Below are 15,510 nucleotides of genomic sequence, written 5' to 3' on the forward strand. Positions count from 1 at the left end.
CACACACACAAATTCATGGACTTTTTGCTAAAAAACACTTCCCTGGAGCTTTATGTATTTATCAACAGTTTTGTGTCCACTTACAAATACACAGAACAGTCACTACTTACATTTAGCAGAAATCAAATTTGATAGGGATCCTTCTGATGTCTACATCTTTACGGACTTTCCTTTCAAACGCTCTTTTGAAATGTGGTATCCCATTATGTCAGAATACACTATGAATCACCCGTGTAATTGCAATTTGACTCTGACTTGTTTTAGGCTCATGGTTGTGTGTCAAAAGAGCTTCTAAGTTGGGCAGATGCACTTAATGTAAATCATTACTGAAGGAAACACTGATCCGTTCCTGCTAACATCCTCAGAGAGGGTGGAGAGTGCTGCCCGCTCGATTGATCACTCCCTTTGAAGCTGATGGGCTCAATTAATTATTAAAGCAGTGTCTTTTAACGATGCAAAGGGACTCCCACGCAGCCCACACAGTGTGAGCTGTCTGGAAGGGGCTACGGACTCCATATCTACAAATGCTATGCTCTAAGGAAAAGAAAGTTGTACCCTATAATCATAAATGGTTCTATCATTAACGAAAGGTTTATGTCCAGTGGTTTCTCCCTCAGGAACGACCTAGGAAGCATTTTAGAACCTTTTTTGAAGTGAAGTCGTGGAATGTTTCCTGCATAGTTAGAGGGTCATAGTGTCTTGGTGTGGAAATTGGGGTCAATGCTTGGAATTAGACACTATGTCTTATTCAGCAAAGAGAGAAGTTGATGAAGTGACTTTGAAGGTCTGGTATGGGTCTAGAAATGTCTGTGTGTGTCTCACACAATGTTTCTGATTGCAAAGGCGCCACAAGGGGTTTAATGAGTGGGCGACAGTCAGTGAGTCAATAAGTGCAAAGTTAATCCTATAGCTGTATGACTCTGAATATCCCACTGGTCTACACAACTGGATTAAACTCACACTCTGATGTCACCCACACACAACTGCACAATATTAAATAACTCCCTGTCCACCCAGCCCTGTATTTCTTTTTGTCACTCTAGCAATGTTATGCTTTTCTTTACTTATACCTACATTTTCTGGTCACATTTGCACGTCTGGTAACATACCATTGCAGAAACGTTGAGACAAATAAGGTTATCCAAGCTTGGAACACTGTGATTCTGCAGAACAACAGGTTTTGTGTTCTCCAATAAATACTCAAGGGCTCCGAGGTGCATAATTACGCTGCCTTTATGTGGTTGAACTGCAACAATACTTTTTATTTCATTTTATTCAAAAGCTATAGTATGTGACCATTGTCAATTTCTAGTATACGCAGGGGCGGTGGCAGATAATTTTTAATGCAGATGCTGAGGGGATGCTAGATCATTGACAGGGGGAGCTGCACAATTATATATATATATTATTTATAAATACTATTAATAAATGAGCTAAACTTGTCCACTTGTGATGCTAATTTGAATGGAACTGCAGTTGTGCTAGCTGCAATCTCTGCATCCGCGGCAAACTCATCAGCGAACTGCTCCGTGTCAGACTCCGTACAATTAACATCCAATTATTCGATCGGATTTTCCAGAAATTATTTTGGGGGGGCAATGGGGGTGCTTTGGTCTTTTTTGGGGGTTCTGGTGCACCGGCTAGCCCCTCCCTACTGCTGCCCATGAGTGTACGGCAATCATAAGCAGATTATTTGAGTCTTCAAGTGTTTTATGCAGTTTATGCTCACTCCAGGAACCTCAATGGAGGTTTCTTAATTAAGGGTACCAAGCTCTTTTTTCCTACATGGAACACTGTAACCTTTCAGCCGTCCAGGAAATTGATCTTCTTATGAGAGGGTCAAGGCAAATTGTAATTTAATGCAATTAGTATTTAAAAGTAACTTCTTTTGTGTACTACTGTACACAAAAAAGTTTGCAGAATGTTAGTTTGTTTAACATCACTAAATTGTGTGTGGTACAGTATGTTCCATTCTCAATAGTCCGTGTGTGAATTGGCAGCAAATGTAGTTTTATAGCATAAGAAGACTTAAGTCAACATCTCAAAGATGTGAGTTGAAAGATGATGTCACATCTCTTTGCTCACCTCCTCTTTTGCCCTCCAGTGTCAATCAATCATGCTCCTGCAAAGAAGAGCTGTGTTGGAAGATATCGATCTAACCACCCCTCCAGTCTTCCCATCGTTTGTCTATCATAGGGGGCACCTTTAACCTGAACATGCACGTACACAAAAGCATTAAAACAGAACAGTACTGCAAACGGCTAACTTCCATTTTTAAATCTCTGTTTAACCCCTCCGTGACTCAACCACATTTTTAACAGCTTTCTGCGCTTCTGTGAAGCTAAGCGCACAGAAACGCTCAAACTATATATTATACTGTATACTACCCAACCTGTCTAATTCACTTCCAATCACAAAGTACACACAACCGTCTCTGATGGTAGTGGGATCCATCTCTTCCTGTGAATAACAGATGTAACACCCATTGCCAGCAATGTCCTTGTTCCTCCTTCCTCATCCGAAAGATTATGGAATGGGAGGAAGTAGAGAAAAAGGCAACATGAGTCTTCATGAACAATGGGTGAACAGAAATTTCATGTGGTGTAGGCTAAACGCAGGGCTTTTGAAAACAGCACGGTGCACTCAGCATGAAACCTCAGCTCTTCTACATAGAAACACTTACAGGGACAGGCCAATGTGACCTTGGTTCTGTCCCCACACAGCACTGTTATACACGCAGCATCCTTAACAAACAGCAGGAATCTCTCTGTGCGTAGTGTATGCATTCAGACTCTTAATTTTCAAAAGTGTTAGAAGTCCACAAGGAAGGAGAGACAGTTCTTTCTTTCTCAAGTTTTGTTCTCCGTTTTTTCTCTATTCTATGTCCAATTCAGAGAAAAAAGGTTCCTCGATGTGAGAGACACAGAGGAAGGACAAAGTATCAAAGTCAAATTCAGATATCTATTGTCAAACACCAAACTTTTATTTGGTCGCGTGTCTCCAGTCTGCCCGGCCGCCCACTGTCTAAGCGTGCGTGGGTAATTGAGCGAGAGATGGAAAGCAGGTTGAAAGAAAAGATTAGATATAATGAGCAGAGAAAAGAGTCTGGCCACACAATTACGGGGTTAATTAAAACGGGGGAGGACGTTGGCCGGGAAACCGACGAGGCCCACAGCCAATGAATGCAAAGGTTATCATTGTTGTTGGTGAAACAAAACAATTCAGACAGTGGAAACTGGTGCCTGGTTTAGCTCCGATTTAAGTTAGGCATTCACATACACACCTCCCCAAACCTCCCAAAGCCCCGCAAAACCCCCACCCCCCACTGCCCTTGGCTAAAAAAGTAAACGTGATGTTTCTTTGGGGATTTTTTTTTGGTGAGGCATACCTCGCTATCTTTACATTTCACAGCATATCTGATCAAAGACAGTTTCTCTAATATTTACCTTGAGATTTTTCTAATACCTCCTAGATGCAGGTGTTCATTTTGTTTCAATGGAAATTGTAGATCAACTCAGTGTTATGAAAGCCATACATGCTTACAGTCTATCAATTCACTGAATAATCAGGTGGGTGGAGAGCTAGAAACCAATCATGAACAACCCTGGGTGAGCGCTCTTACTCAAAAGTCATTTTACAGTCAAGAGTGGTCAATCGTTTAACACATACTTGGCTACCACGTTGCAGAGGTGTGGGAGGCAGAGAGGAGTCCCAACCACAGAGAGTCAGTCCCTGCTTCAGATGACCACAGAGTGTGAATTATCCATTGAGAATCGGGGGGGGGGGGGGGGTAAATGTTCTATTATATTAAAGTGTTTCCTCTGAAAAATGTGTTAGCGGTGGGGGAAAGGTTAGTGAGGGTTGTGCCCCTTTTGGGGGGAGGGGGGTTCTATGGAACTCCCCTTAAAACAAAATATGTAGAAGTACTGAAAACCTTGGATCTGGTAAGAAAGGAAAATAAATCTAATAAACCATCTGAAATAATATTTCTAAGCTCAGAAATTTGCTCAATAATGTATTGTTAAAATGTATAATAATTATGTTGCATTTTAAGGTTGAGTCCTGCAACTATCTATTAAAAACACAAACATGAGTTTCTCAAATCAAAAGTTAGAAAACATCCAAATTTACAAAGCAACATATTTGATTGTTCATCAAAAAAAAAAGGGCATTAATAATATCTTAACAGATTGTGACCAAAAATTTTACAAATGTAACACATGTTTCAATTAACATACGTGAAATTTGTGTAGCTAATTGCCGTTACAAATAGAATTGTGATATAAATATTGTAGATCAAAATATATCAGTAGATTTGTGGGGGATATTACTGTAGCTAGCTAGGCTACCTTGAAATTTGTCACAAAGGGGCAATGAGATGATTCAATTAATTTCTGCATTGTGCAATGGTCACTCGCGGGTTGTTTATTGAATTGTATTGGGCACTGTATCGCCAACCTTTTTTTGAATAAATGAATGTCCTCATAGTTCATAGTTCCAGTTTACTGTTGTGGTAACCCTAACCCTTTAATAAAAAAATACTGCAACATTGGGAGTGATGCAGGCAAGACGTTTACCTTAACTAATGTCAAGATGAAGAAATTGTATGGTCCACTTGGGGGTGTCTAAAATTGTATTATAAGATTATTCCTGACATATGGTAAACATACAATGTTTGCAATTACAGGTAAGAACAATATGTCAATATTTTGACTCCACTGTTGTTTGAACCTTGGATGACCAACACCTGAAACATATTTGTCCACATACAAAGACACAGAGAGATCAAATGAGAAAGAGAGAAAGAGGGGCTGAGGCCTCAGAGTTTACAGCGTGTCATCCACAATCCATGTTGGCACGACACTCAATACTTCCCAGACCTCTCTAACTGACTTAGTGCGCTTAGTTTGGGCACTTATGTTGTGAGCAAGCTTAAAAGATCCATCCTAAATCTTTATGACTTTTGTCCTTGTAAACTTCCACAGCAAACACATTCCTCAAGAGAGTTGAGCTGATGGTGTTCATGGCAGCCTTTATTAAGTGTGTCCAAGCCTGTGAACCTGAAAGGCCAGGAAAAGAGGCAGCCAGTACACAATTTATAAGCTTATTAACCACATTTACCAAAAGCAAAGAGTCAAAAAAGCTTAAGTGTGAGGTACCTTCATCAAATACAGCTCAATTCATGTGCCCAGAAGAAGAAGCGTTTGAATGACCGGATCCCCCCTCGTGCACCCTGCGGTGCCACAATTTGCATGTATTAGCAAAGGTCTGTCCAAGTATGTCGCAATGTCAGGGTTAAAATGCTTTACAAACATAAATAACTCATTAATAAAGTGACACCCATACCCTTCTAGCATTTTATTAAAATGCAAAGAGATCATTCTGGTTTACCCCCAAGGGCATCCTGCATATTCCATTTAATTATTGCTTTGGCATATCCACACCACACAACCCCCTCCATCCCCAACCCGAAACACTCTCCTCCTCCACCTTCTCTTATTTTGTCCACCTTTGTGCGCATTTCATATTAATCTTGACCCACTTTTGTTTTTGCATGCCCTCTGGTCTCATATTTTAATAAACACAAGAAGTAGTAAAGGGTTGTGCAGGCAGAGAACGTGATTGCAGACGATATGGTTCAGGAGAAACACTGATGAGTCACTATTCTTTAAGCATGCCAATTTGGGGGCCTTTGCGAAAAGATATCTTAGGAAAAAATGGTGTCAGATTGTGAACTGTCTGTCCACAGAAGCGATCAACACAGTTATCAAGAAAGTCAAACTAATATTTCAGTTCCTGTCTGCTGCCATGAAAATACACATCGATGCCAGCACCACTAGAAGTAATCAACTGCTGATCATTATCATCCTCCTCCTCATCATCATCATCATCATCATGAGCCCACAGGTGAAATCAAAATACAGCTGTCAATCGTGTTTTCTATGACAACAACACAAAAACTGTACATCAGGCTCCAAGCCATCTAGCATTGAATTTTAGAAGGTGGATAGCAAAAGGTTTGATTGGGAAAGGAGAAATAGAGTTTGGAGGGCATAGAAATACAGGGAGAGGGAGAGAGGGAAGGAAAGAGAGGTGGGAAGGGGCGGGAAGGAGACCTATAGCCAGGAGCTTGAGGGGGAAAAAACACCTCCATTATTGATGTAAAAGGAGAAAGGGGAGGGAAAAGGGATGTAACTTGTCTGATGCCCACAGCTAGTCAGACACAGCTACTCCTCCACCCACTCCTTCCTTTCTGTCCTCCCTTTTTATTCTACAGAGTAGAAAGCCTGTGTAGAGCAGGATTTTTCCTCTTCCTTCCTTTCTTTCCAGGTACATACCTAGCAGAGTAAAGTCAAGAGCTAGTATCTGTCAAAAAACAACTGAATCTCCTTTTGTCTTAGCTTTTTTGTTGGGTGGAGCTGTTGAGTATAGTGAGAGAGATTGAAACTTTCCACAATGGCTGAACCTTCCTGTTCTGTTCCTCAGTGAGAACAATGTGGCCTTGTTGCAATAATTTAGGTTCCAATAAGAACTCAAGACAAGTACAATATAATATTATACAGGGCAAGGCACAAAAATGTATACTATTTGTATAGCGTATCTCCAAAATTATGCAATTCAAAGTGTATTTGCATAAAACATAAAAAAAGTATCAATACAAAATGTAAAAGCCACATAAGACAAAATAAAAATATATTTCAATTCCATTAAAAACAGCATCAAATAGAATAAGAACAACAAAACAAGACAGCAAGCATAGTGTAAGATATTTAACAAGATACACAAATTGTATTCAGTACACAGTATACAAAAGTAGTCTAAATCACACAAACACACACATGCAACATAGTGCTGTGCAAAATACACAATACAGAAAAATACTCTCTTGTGTACTCTCTGGAGGCTTTGGTAGTTTGTTTGTGGGTGTTTCTCTGGTAAGGGAACCCCAGCCTCTGCCCTCTTCCTGGTGAAAAGGGCAGCGGAGGACGAACCTCTTTGGTCATGAATTATTCCACAGCAACCCGCAATCCCCCAGAACCTCTGTTCTGCTGAGGCCGAGGGTAGAGGCTTTGACTGACAAAGCCTTTGATCCCTCAACCGCCACGCATGGCTGTGATGAAGCCCCCGGAAGAAAGGGCAGCGCTCCCCTCTCTCTCTGCTTGTCTATCCCTCCTACTGCCTCTCACTCTCACCCCTTGCCTTGCACTTGAATTTCTCGCTCTCTTTCTCTTTTTTCTCTCCTTCCCAATCTTCTTTGTTCTGTGGTGGCCCTCTCTCTGTTTTTAATTTCAATATAAGTTGCATGAGAAACTATTCCCTTCTACCATCTTCCCAGACACACACAAACACACCCACTGAAATACAAGTCACCTTTGCCCACTACCTCCTTGTCTGCTCCAGCATATCCTTCCTCAGCTTCCAGTGTTACTTAACTATTTAGTCTTAAAGATGACTGTGGTTGGTCTCATCGCTCCAGTACAGCTCTTCATTAACATGGCTGCTCCACACAGTGCCAGCTTGTTCACAATTAATATGTGCTTTGATAAACAGCCGTCTACGGCGGGTGTTCACCGACGTTCTCCAGCCTAGTGAGTGAACAGCTTCACCACCCCCACCCCCCTTCCCCCCCTCCCCTCCACCACGCCTCAGAGTTGTGGAAACCAAATTATGGAAATATTGGATGCAAGTGAGGATGGGAGAAGGTGAGGACTGAGTGAATGGATGCCAAAGCACGCACACTCACCCACGCACAGTGTATGACCCACTTCTGAGGAAGTGTGATGTAACACACACAGCACTGCAGGCATCTCCCTGGGGAGGTGGGAAAGAAGCTACCCTTGATCAGCGTTTCTCTCCAATGCTAGCGTCGCAGGTGTAGTCTAACGCCCGTCAGCATTGTCTCCTCCCAATCTTGCCCACACCAGGGTTCAAACTCGGGTCCTTTGACCTACAAATGTGACAACCACCTCTATAAACTCTATAAACAGGCTAGCTCTCCAATGGAGCGGGTGGGCAGAATTTATACTGAGGAGTGAGTTTAACCAGTTCAACTCGGTTACACTAGCTGGAGAATAGTATTCACCCACAGTCTATCTTCGTCTGTCCCGCACTGTATGTTTCTCCAGCCGCAGTTGCATGGCTTAATAAAATGGGGTGATGGAAGAGAGATTGGTGCCACAGAACAAGGATTTAGTGATTGGGACAGAGTTTGTACATGGACATAAGTAGAGTCACATACACCATATGAACAAGAGCCCATATTTGCACATGAACATGCCAAAAATATTGTCTGTCCTAAATCCCAGCATTTTTCTCTTTCCTTTTTACCATGCACAATCCACAGCTAATCTAATCTCGGAGAAGCAGAGGGAATGGTTGATTACGACCACACAAATCCAAGACGAGACAATATCAACACAAGCCAAGAACATCTGTGGAGAGACAAATATGTGGAGAATATTGAATTACTACATAGCCTAGGCCCTTTCAAAAACAGGAATATGAGGACACCTCATGGTGCTACACATATTTGGGGAAAAGCATCATTTGTGTAATTTATGTAATACCGTATATGGTGATGCTCTGATAAAAATGTATACATTTAAAGTATTTGGTTTTAAGGTAACGGGTCTGGCTAGTGTGGGATGGAGTGAAAATACATAATGTATTTTAAACAGTCAGCTGTTTACAGCTGTTTTTTTCACAGCTGGTTCACATTTGACTTTTTCACATTCTAGAAATCAAAGTTTTAATACATATTGAAGCGCGCATGATTGGCTGGATATCAATCGGAGTTTGTAAGTGGGTGTGCGTTTTTGTGCATGCGTGCATTGGGTATGTTTCTCACATTTGTGTGTGTGCATCTTTCTGTATTGCCATGTGGATTCTCCTTGTGTAGGTTCCCTGGGGCAGCTATGTGTTCATGTCTGTGGGGAAGCCCACTACACACAAAGCCTTTCATCTCCCAGTCTGAATCTCCCTCTGCCACTCTGCAGGACAAGCCAAAGGAAAGCTAGCTAGAAAGCAGCATGATGCTAACTCCCCCTCAGATACTAGCGTCTGCTTTTCAGTAATAATGCATTCAGATAATTCTATTCATAGCATCCCCAAAATAAACATGCTGTTCCTTGTGCTAATGATGCTAATGCTACTCCTACCAATGGTAATTGCTTTTGGCAACAATTATAGTCAATGCCGATTTATTTCACTGGCATCCTTTATGTACCCATTTATTTTGTCCATGAAAGCATCATCTAGATGAGACATATGTGAACTGGACTGATGTGTTCAATTTCCCAGATGAGCTTGGTCAATTATGGCTTAATATTGTATCTCGGGGGACTGTTTATGTTGATATGGCTAGTGATAAGTCAGTGATGAGCGTGTCGGTTTTATGGGCCAAGACAAGCATCAACCATGGTCATAACCAAAGCACTCCTCTTTGTGTGTGTATGTGTGTCCCCGTTTGTGTCTGGATACGAGAGAGAATGTGTGTGTGTATGAGAAGGTCATAAATGGAAAGAGAGTGAGAGAGGTGGAGAAAGCAAGAGAGTGAGCAGAGGTTCATCTTACAGCCTACCAATCCTAAGCCTCTCTAACCCCAAAGGAACGCTAAGCCTATAAGAAAATAAAGAACAAGTCGTAGGAAAACAAGGCTGAGGTGACCTAATCAAGTTGGGCTGTGTGAAAGTGTGAAAGCTTAAGTGGTACCAGCAAGAGATGGAGAACCGTGTTAAACAAGGAACACATCTCACCAAGGTGCACCCAGTAGAGACTCTGCTCTGCATTCACAGTCTTCCACACTTCTCCCTAAATTAATGAATTTCTACCAAGAGAGTTTCAATCAATTCCCTTTTTCCATTTCTATTTTTAACATATCAAGATGAGAATGAAACGTAACTATCTGCACTGAAAGATATGGAATCAACCCATGACATCAAATGTTATTGGTTACTAACCTAAATGTCGGCTGGTCTGATAACAGAAACAGAATAAATATGCTGTGTGCATTGCCTGTGATACGACATACGTTCAGAGAGTTTAGTTGCTTCTGCTGGAAAACCTTCCAATTGCCTGACAATACTGTATGTTTATGATATGCAGTATGTACCTAAAGGAAATTCAACAGAATTCAGATACAGCTTTTTGTCTGATAGTGTTTATGACATCATCGATGAGACTTACACCCTAGGGGTTCTTTCTACTTTACATGCTTCAGTGGCTACATTATAAAAACATGAGATAACTGATAATTGTAATGCTGTGGAAAATGGTATGCATTGGACAATGCATTTGCTTAGGTTGGCTGCTAAGCGCGAAGACAGATGTAATGAGCCCATTATGAGTAAACAAAAATGTTATGTCAAAAGATCATTATTATTACGGACTTAACTGATTTCATGGTATAGTCTCTTTCTCTCTTCTTCTCTTTCTCTTTTCTTGTTGAATTCATTCCTTGAATGAATTCAAAAATTAAAGGTCTAGGTCTAAGATGTGTTATAATTGACAAATACTTTGTGCACCATCTGTTGTTTTGAACCAGATATTATCACACCCATGTTGATATTTTTTGCGATATATTAGAAGTAATTATTTCCCCCATGTTGTTGCTTTAATAGTTTTTTACTTTACATTGCAGGGCAGTTTGGTTCTGTAAATACATAGCAGATCCACCTCAGTAAAGACATTTAAGAGTTCCCAGGTTGATTAGATATCTATCTGATGAGTCCATGCTAAATATCTGTCTGGGGATTCTGTCTTCAGAAATCTGCTATTCTAGATTCGGACCATTCCTCTCTTGGTGCCTGAACTCACTTTGTTCCTGACAAAGCCTATGTCAACAAGCAATATTATGTTGAGAGCAAGTTTGTTTGTGCACAGAATTGTTATTGTCCATGTGTGTCCTTGTCTTTACCCTAGCATGGCTTCCTAAAGCAATATTGGTTGGGGAGAGTGAGGTGTACATGCACAGTCGACACCTGTCCATACCTGTGTGAACTAGGTCTTGTGAGGGGACTGAGACCCCGTAAAATATGCAACACACAGGGACTGTAGGGTGAAAGAATGAGACAGTAGTGGCTATTTATATCCAGGTCACACTTGTCCTAGACAGTCAAAGACACATTCAGACACAGACAAACATGCATGAGTGAGCATGGGCGATTACACAAACACATAAAAACGCACACAGTTGCATAACAACACAGACACTCACAAACACAGATGGCACACTACATTCACTCTCTCAGAGTATGCCTTTGTGTGTGTGTGGCCTGCTCCTAGACAATGTGAAGTATGGGACTTTCCAGTCCCAAACAAGAGAACGCACTCAGGGTCCTTGGAAACACAAAAGCATTGGTACAGGGTACTAGGGTACCAGGGTAAAGAGTTGTCTATCAAAACCTTTCCAATCCTGAAGCATTCATCTCACCTCCATAAATTCCTTAAAAACCGAGTCATGTTCAATTATCGACACCTAATCGTTGACAAAGCTAAAATCTTTTTACACAGCTTCCTCTAAGCTATAAGAAACATCCCTTCTACTTGGGAGTTTTGGAGCCATAACTGATTTTGTGTAGTCATGGCAGAAAAAGGGGCACTATTAATAATTGACAGGGGACTGTCTGAGGAAGACATTTCATGTATTATTTCATGTGGAATGGGCAGCTTTCATATTAGCAGATGCAAATGAATAATTGAGGGTTCCTAACCTTCTCCTCCTTGTCCTCCTCCTTTCTCTACTCCTCTTTTCGAGAGGACCTCCAGTGACAGAAATAAAAAGAGAGCTGGAGAAAGACTCTTCTTACAAAACACACACACATACAAAAAAATGAACAGGAAAAACAAAACTGAAGCTTTACCATGTGATCCAAGACCCTGTAAAAAGTTGTCTCACCTTTTTCCAGAAACAGATGTGCTCATCAACTCTCAGGGTAGGTTCAAGATGCTTAGCATGCTAAAGCATGGAGTCAGGGGTCAATAGCTCACGGCTACCCTGCATCTCCACCATGGAGGAGGGATGGTTGCCAAGTTGGCAGCTTCCCAAGCTCTTTAACAGACCTCTTTTGTATCGACTCAATTTGACGCTCTCACACCTGGAGGCAAGGTCCTTTTGGTTTCGGGAAAGGGCCTTTAAGGGGACTGATGCGATGTGCTACAGGGAGAGTCTGTCGATGGACTCTCAATCTCTACCATTGGGAGGTATTCCCAGAGCTAGTACAGTCCTATATTTCTTTCATTTACAGAACTCAGTCACTGGTATGGGTCGAAAGGCCTATATCATAATGGCATGGCGTATATATCAACATGACATGATTTAGGACCCAGGGTGACCTCTGTGTCACTACCAAGCTGCCAGCCCCTGCCTAGACTATAAACCATGTCTGAAAGGTACCTCAGTGCTGACAAAGAATACATGAGGTAAGGTTAGCTCACGACACCTCCATTTCACAAGGCTTGGAAGGGTTAGAGGTGGGACACTATTCCGTTGCTCAATCCAAGGGATTAGTGACAGTTGGACCTATTTCTGTCAACTTTAGGATCCCCCCCTCTCCTTAAGAGGTTGGCCTGGATGCACGGCCCCTAAACAATGCCCATTCAAACGCAGACACATTTGAACACACACACATTCACCCACACACACACATAAACACATAAACATACAAGGACCCATAATTCACCCGCATTGACACATTCTGAAACAGAGATATGTGCTTGCCCATCCATCTCTCATAGTTTTGTGAAGGGCATTTGGCTCTCACCTCAACAAAGGAGAAAAAGGACAGAGAACAGAGGATACAAAGAAAAGGTACAGATTAAGTGTTTTCCTTTCGGCATTTTACCTCACGTCCACCTCCCTTAATGTAAAAAAATATAATCTTCCTTGGCAACCATAGAAGGCATTATTCTGCAATAGTATTGTTAAGTATTGTTGCAACCACAGCAGCTAAATAAGGGAGTGCATACCTGACGCAACATAATACTTCAAACCTTGGATTTAAAACTTTTAAACTTAAATTTAAAGACTGCGACCCGCTTCCTTTCTTTCACAATTTTGCTTCATTGCATTTTCTTCCACTGTGTGTAAACATTGGTTTTCAGGTAAACAAATATTTGTCACACTTCACTTGACATGATGGTGTGATCGTAAAATGTTATAAAACATGAAAGAGGAGTATCAATAATTAACCGCTTTGGTTTATTTCAACGCAAACACATTTTTTGTTGTCTAAGTATTTGTTGGTTTATATAATGTAGCTAGTTGAAACAGTAGACTGTGTTCAGTTGTCAAAAAGCGCTCTTATATTCTTACCTCAGAGATGAGAGCACACCATGCCTTGATGTGGGAAACCTTAGTGCGGTCAAAGGCATAACATTTTGTATTGGTATTTGGCATATTGACCAGCACTCATATTCCCTCTTGCAATAACAATTTGGTGTATAGTATATTAAAAAATGTGTTCATAAATGTAAGTTCCTCCATTTATTTCTCTTTCCTTGTGAACAAATGAGGTAATGGTGAAAACATCTCTCTGACTGCATTATCTCTCTCATTCTCCCTTGTCAGCCCCACATTCTCCTTCCACTCCCTTTCTCTTCACCTGGGAGCAATTATTTTGGCCATCCACCTGTCTCCTGTTATTTTCACTGTGTCCTTACCTCTCCTAATCTCCCCCTCTTCTCCATTAGCATTCCTCCCTTTCTCTGCTTTGTCCCTTTACCTCCTTTATCTCATTCCTCTCCCCCAGCGTGAGTCTATCAAATTCCCATCTTGACATGCCGTTACTGTGGCATGTGGTAGAATGGTGCTACCTTCTCTATGTCTGCCCAACGAATTGAGCCTCCATGAGAACACCAACCCCCCCCACACTTCAATCATGAAACCAACCCTCCACAATTTTCAGAGAGAAAGAAAGCGAGAGAGAGGGAGAGAGCTAGAGTAAGAAAGAAAAGGATGGAGTGTGTGTGAGAGGAAGAGATTAATTATCCAAACTATCCATGTTATGGTAAGCACGGGTAGTGGTCAGTATTACACAATATCACAGTGTTTAATAAATGACAGGGAAGGTTGGTAAAAAGCTCTGCTTTTTCCTATGTTTGTGGGTTTAAACCTGGGAAATACTATGGTTCTATAGATAGTGTGCTGAAGAAGGAATTCAATGTCCCTGTTTATCTCTATCTTGTTCACAACATGAGAAAACCGTTTAATCAATGGATAAGATTAGTGCAGTATCAAAGCTAGTTATGTCTAATGATTAAGGCTACTTGTTAATTAACTAACTGAAATCACGTTCTATTGATATTAAGTTAGCTTGTGCTAATGTTTAATTATGCAGGTAGATCAACATTTCATTGAACACTCATTGTGGAGTGTGTTAATGTCGTCGTGCGTCCAGAGGTGCAGAACTACTGATGTGCAGATTTGATGTGTACATAGAAGCTTGTGTCTCTATGAGGTCAAGAGGTCATACAGCGAGGCCCCCCCTCTGAGCAGAATATAGCACACAGCCCAGACAGTTAGGAGACAGTAAGGCAAATCATGTACAAACTGGGCCTTATGTGATTAACGACCACTTCACCTGCGGAACGTTCTAGTGTATCAGTGTACTGACCACTGAAGACCCACTAAGGAAGTGATTCTAAGCATTTCTTCATTGAACATGTCCAGATACTGTATTTAAGCTCTCTGAAGAGAGATGTTTCTCACTCATGCTAGCCACTCTGTTGTGGATTGGTGGCATGATCCAACGTCAAGCTAATAAAACCGAGTCAACCCTTTTTTATAATTGTCGTGACTCTTTCCGGCCTGCCTGCTGAGAGATCTCATCCTTACAACTACTGAACTGTTAGCAACAATTCAAATATATGCAGTACAAATAGAAATGAAGCGCAGCACGTGTGTGCAGTGAACGGTTCACTTGGAGTGTCTTCTTTTAAAAAAGGCATCATGAAACTGGGCTAGTGACTCGAGAACTGCACAGAAGTAGGTAAGAATTATGTATTTGTGTGTGTGTGTGTGTGTGTGCATACAGTGGATGATGCCATCGTTGTAACCTGAGTCCAGGCCTTGACCCAAAGCCCCCACCCAGCCCCCCCCCCCCCCATCCCCCCCTCCCCGCCATTAGGAGGACATGGGGAGGGATCCAGGGGGCTCAGAAATGGGAAAAGCTGCTAGACATGTCGCTCTCACTGCTCACTGTGGGAGTCCTATTTCCCTCCCTACATGGATAATGAGCTGGGATCATCCCTCCTTGCTCCCTGGATGAAAACCTAGCCCATTCAGGAGAGAGGAGGACAGGAGAGGAGAGGGGAAGTGTATATTTTCTAATAGCATATATTCTAAAGTCCAAAGGGGAGAAATTTAGGTAATAATATTACTGTATGAAATTTGCTAATACAATCCGCCTACATAAAATGACGGAGCGGCAGAATACGGTTCTGTTATCAGCTGTTGGCACAAGGTTATCTCAGCCATAACTATTAATGTGCCCAGCCTGCAGTCTTGCAGAA

Source organism: Hypomesus nipponensis, chromosome 25 (genome assembly GCF_054491055.1).
Source record: "Hypomesus nipponensis isolate SF chromosome 25, ASM5449105v1, whole genome shotgun sequence".
In the NCBI taxonomy this organism is placed as follows: domain Eukaryota; kingdom Metazoa; phylum Chordata; class Actinopteri; order Osmeriformes; family Osmeridae; genus Hypomesus; species Hypomesus nipponensis.